A 5,719-nucleotide genomic window follows, 5' to 3' on the forward strand; every position below is an offset into this window, starting at 1 on the left:
GCTGCATCATGGCAGAGAGATCAGTGATGACCTCCGTGGAGAGGTGCAGTCTGCGGAGACACTGTCAATCGGACATCTGCAGGTAGTTGAACCTCGGCTGACGTGTTCCTCTGCCTCCTTTTCCAGCCTCCTGTTCGAGGCTGGCCTTCCTGTGGGCCCCCAAGCTGCTGTGGTGCCCCTGCAGGTGCCTGCGCCTCCCTCCCTTCCTCTCTACTCCTCCTCCTCCTCCTCAATGGGAGCCTCGAATCCAATGAGAGCCTCGAATGAGGCCCATGACAGGTTGCCCCTCCCTGAGTGCAAGGCCTTCACAGTAAACAACACCCAGCCACATTTACCTCACTTGTCACCCTCAATGAAGTGGCACTGCCCCAATGGCACCCTGGTGTTGTTCCCTCTGCAGAGCTGGCACATTGGCCCCCACTCCTGACAGTGTTTCCCGATGCCCTTTCCCCCTCCACCCTTGCTGCCAAGTTTTGCTGCCTCTCCCGATAGCTTCCCAGTGAAGACAACACTCAGCTCCCACCTCCCAGTCACCTCCTTTAACCAGGCGAGGCACTGAAGCCCCGTGGTTCCCGTGCACTATTAGTTCAATTGGATCCAGTGAATAAAATTGCTGACAATTGGACTCACAAGTCTGCCCTCCATGTCAGCCGCCGACAGAAAAATCCGGTCCAACGTCTTCCATCCCTATTTTATACACCCCCCTCCCCCTCCCCGGCCTCCATTCCCGTCTCCAACGGTCCCTTAAAATTCTGGCGCATGTCTCTAAGACTAATGGGAGTGAAACCAGATCTGCTCCTTAGACTGAACAGGGAGAGCTGCTCTCTCTGTATTTAAAGTGAATGAATCTGCTCTTTACCTTGTCTTACTGGAACGTTCACTGTCTGGAGATGTCTGTTTGAAAATGTTTTCCTGTTATATTAATGGAGCAGAGGAGCAGATGTGAGGTACTGTTGAACAGAGAGGTTTGGAAGTGGGTGAAGGGGTGGAGTGACGGTGTGAGTGAGAGGCGCAGTGAGTTGGCCATTCTCAATAGAGTGTCAGGAATGAAGGTCAGAGGAACAGACCAGGCAGGAAACACAGAAAGAGCGAGGAGAAGCTGGTGTGAAAAACAGAGATTAAACAACAGGCTTGTTCATTTGGTTTGGGTCTGGTGTTTAGAATACCCGGAATCTGGGTTCACTTCCCTTCCAACTCAGCGAATTGTATCAACATTATGTTCATAAAACCATGGAATGATACCCAAAGAAGGAGACCATTTGGTCCATTGTGTCAGTGCTGTCTCCTGTAATCTGTCCATTTTTCCTTCCAGTATTTATCCCAATTGCTTTTCAAAGTTACGACTGAATCTGCTTTCAAGTCCTGATCAGACAGTGCATTCCAGATCACAACACATCACTGTATAAAAAATCATTCCTCATTTCGCCTCTGGTCTTTTCTCAATCACCTGATAAATACATCCTCTGGTTACTGACCCTTTTGCCTCTGGAAACAATTTCTCCTTATTTAACTTATTGAAAACCTTCTTGAAGATGTCACATACTAGACTGCCAGTAAAACTGAAGCCCATGGAATAAAAGGAACAATGACAGCATGCATATGAAGTTTGCAGACTGATAGGAACATAGGAGCAGGAGTAGGCCATTCAGCCCATCGAGCCCACCCTGCCATTCAATATGATGATGACTGATCGTCCACTTCAATGCATTTTTCCCACACTATCTCCATCTCCCCGATGTCATTTGTATTTAGAAATCTGACAATCTCTGCTTTAAACATACTCAATGACTGAACTTCCACAGCCCTCTGAGGTAGAGAATTCCAAAGATTCACAACCCACTGAGGAAATAAATTTCTCCTCATCGCTGTCCTAAGTGGCTTTCCCCTTACGTTGAAATTGTGTCCCCTGGTTCTAGACTCCTCAACCGGGGGAAACATCTTAGCTTCATCTACCTGTCTATCCCTTTAAATATTTTGTAAGTTTCAATGAGATCACCTCTCATTCTTCAAAACTCGAGAGAATACAGGCCCAGTTTCCCCAATCTCTCTTCATTTGACAGTCCCGCCATCCCGGGAACAAGTCTGGTGAACCTTCGTTGCACTCCCTCGATGGCAATGATATCCTTCCTAATGTAAGGGGAACAAAACTTCACACAGTATTCCAAAGTGCAGTCCAACCAAGGTTATATACAATTGAAGCAAGACTTCACTACTCCTATACTCAAATCCTCTTGTGATAGAGGCTAACATATCATTCGTCTTCTGAATTGCTTGCTGCACCTGCATGTTAGCTTTCAGTCACTTATTGACAAGGACACCCAGGCCCCTTTGTACATTCACACTCTTACCATTTCACAAATAATCTGCACATCTGTTTCTCCTGCCAAAGTGGATAACCTCACATTTTTACACATTATATTTCATGTGCCACTTTCTGGTCCACTCACTAAGTCTGTCCAAATTCCCTTGAAGCCGCTTTGCATTTTCCTCACAACACACATTCCCACCTAGTTTTGTGTCATCTGCAAACTTTGAAATACTACATTTGGTCCCCACATCCAAATCATGTGAACAGCTGGGTCACAGTGTGGTGGTGAACAGTTGTATTTCTGTCTGGAGGAAGGTTTACAGTGGGTTCCCCATGGTTCCTCATAACTTCAGTTATGTGCAGAGACTGAAAAAGCTGGGGTTGTTCTCCTTGGAGCAGAGCAAGTTCAGAACAACTTTGACAGAGTTAGAATCAAGGAATCAAATGGTAACAGTACAGAAGGAGACCATTCAGTCCATCATGTCCATGACAGCTCTTTGCAAGAGCAGATCAGCGAATTCCACTCCTCTGCCCTTTCATTGTAGCCCTGCAAATTTTCTCTATTCAGGTGTTTATCCAATTCCCTTTTGAAAGCCACGATTGAATCTGCCTCCAGCACACTCTCAGGCAGTGTATTCCAGATCCGAACCACTCACTCTGTCCCACACCCCTGGTACCATTGCAGAAAATCTTTTCTGTTCATTTCATCCCTCATAAATAATTGAAATGAAATGTTTATTAGGAAATGCACAACATAAAAAGGAGAGAGAAATAAATGCTGAGTAAAATAGAAGTCAATGTTTGAAAGGTAAAAAGAGCAAAAGATGTAACTTTTATTCTGGATGAGTGAGAGGAATATATCACACTTTGGGGATTTTGTAAGAGGATTTACTAATAAACCTGGGATTTGAGAGGAAGCTGGTTCATGGTTTACAGAACAAATTCAGCCCCTGGGGTGGAGCCAACAGCTGCACCGTCCAATAACAGACAGGCCGGGGACACTGTCTCAGGCCTGGTGAGCTCAGTCGATGAAAGCATGAAACTCTGAAGCTCAAGTTTTTGAGTTTGAGCCCACGGTGGGTGTTTTTTATTTCCTTTTTAGGCTGATTTTACAGGCGTTATCCAGCTCTGAATTCCTCGGCAGGGAGTTCAAGGAGTGTTTGAAATGAGATTCAACAGCAGTATGAGAAAGTCTCTCCTTGATTCAGGATTCTTACCTCTCTGCAGGATCTCACTGCTGAAGACTGAACTTTATCTCATTTCATTCTCAGCTCAGGGTCAGTGTGGTTCACTGGGACTTCTGGCTGTCTCCCACTTCACAATCCATCAGTGCTGAGAAATCAATGGGGAATATTACTCACATGTTGTAATGTTTTATAAATACTTGAATGTATTTCACACTGTGTCTAACAGTGTGAATCTCCCCTGGTATATCAGCTCACCAACACTTCAACAGAACATTCACATAATGTGAGCTCTGAGATCTGTTCAGATCCCTTTCCCAAGACCTGGAAAGTGGGATTGGGCTGGATCACTCTTTTTCAGCTGGCACAGACACGATTGCTAAATGGTCTCATTCTGTGCCATAAATTTTCTCCATTTTCTATGTTCTATGAAGTGAGGTGTGATTGGGAGGGGCAATTCCACCAGGGTTATATTTTCTACCAAAACAGTGACACAAGGGATACTTCACTTTTTTATTCATTCATTCATGCGATGTGGGCATCGCTGGCTCGGCCAGCATTTATTGCCCATCCCTAGTTGCCCATGAGAAGGTGGTGGTGAACTGCCTTCTTGAACCGCTGCAGTCCATGTGGGGTAGGTACACCCACAGTGCTGTGAGGAAGGGAGTTCCAGGATTTTGACCCAGCGACAGTGAAGGAACGGCGATATAGTTCCAAGTCAGGATGGTGTGTGGCTTGGAGGGGAACTTGCAGGTGGTGGTATCCCCTGCATTTGCTGCCCTTGCCCTTCTCGGTGGTAAAGGTCGCTGGGTTTGGAAGGTGCTGTCTAAGGAGTCTTGGTGCATTGCTGCAGTGCATCTTGTAGACGGTACACACTGCTGCCACTGTGTGCCGATGGTGGAGGGAGTGAATGTTTGTAGATGGGGTGCCAATCATGTGGGCTGCTTTGTCCTGGACGGTGTTGAGATTCTTGAGTTGGAATTGCACCCATCCAGGCAAGTGGAGAGTATTCCATCACACTCTTGACTTGTGAATTGCAGATGGTGGACAGGCTTTGGGGAGTCAAGAGTCATGGATGAGTGAGAGGAATATATCACACTTTGGGGCTTTTGTAAGAGGATTTATTGATAAATCTGGGATTTGAGAGGAAGCTGCTTCATGGTTTACAGAACAAATTCAGCCGCTGGGGTGGAGCCAACAGCTGCACTGTAATTACTCACCTCAGGATTCCAAGCCTCTGACCTGCTCTTGTAGTCACATTATTTGTATGGCTATCCATGGTAACCTCCATGATGTTGATAGTGGGGGATTCAGTGATTGTAACGCTATTGAATGTCAAGGGGAGATAGTTAGATTCTCTCTTGTTGCAGATGGTCATTGCCTGGCACTTGTGTGGTGCGAATGTTACTTGCCACTTATCATCCCAAGCCTGTGAGACTGAAATAGCTCAGTTGGGAGTGTGTTAGACTGAAGATCCCTGGTTCAATCTGGGGTTTTGGCAGTTCTCCTTTATTCTGCATCGCCCTTTGGTTTTGACTCTTGAGCTGCACAATTTACACTGAAATTATTTCCCCAACTCTGAAGGTTGGATTGGAATAGAGAGATATCAAGGATGGGAAATATTTACATTGTCTGCTTTAGCTTATTCTCTATCTCCTTGTGTCCTTTTCCCCAGTTTTTGAATCTTTCGGGGTCGGGTGAACATTTGATTTGCTGCATTTGTCCCAAGCTGAAGCCTTTTCCACATCTCTGGGCGGTCAGACTCACTCTGTCTGTTTTTGCTGCTCGTGACCATTGACGAGAAAGGCCACGAGTTCAATGTTTATCAGCAAACGGAAGATAACTGGAAAGAATTCTGTGTTACTCCAGACCAGTGACAAAGATGCAATGGATGTTATTCAAAATAAATTCCCTCTGACATTTTATGTAAACTTGTTTGCATCTAAAAGTTGGATTTTAAGTGTTACAAAAATGTGTCAAATTAATGACTGACCATGTGACAGCGCACATGGGGATCAAATCCACAGCCTTGTTGTTATCAACACTGCGTCCTAACCAACTGAACTAAGCGGCCTATAGACAGAGCCAGGTATGGGTGTGAGCCGCACGCTGGGCGATTTGTGTTTTATTTCTCACACTGGGTGACAGAGCGATTGTACAAACAATGGACACATCACATCCCTGAAACATTGTTCTGATATAAAACAGTGTGAAATAAGAACTGAGC

Source organism: Heterodontus francisci, unplaced genomic scaffold (assembly GCF_036365525.1).
Source record: "Heterodontus francisci isolate sHetFra1 unplaced genomic scaffold, sHetFra1.hap1 HAP1_SCAFFOLD_43, whole genome shotgun sequence".
In the NCBI taxonomy this organism is placed as follows: domain Eukaryota; kingdom Metazoa; phylum Chordata; class Chondrichthyes; order Heterodontiformes; family Heterodontidae; genus Heterodontus; species Heterodontus francisci.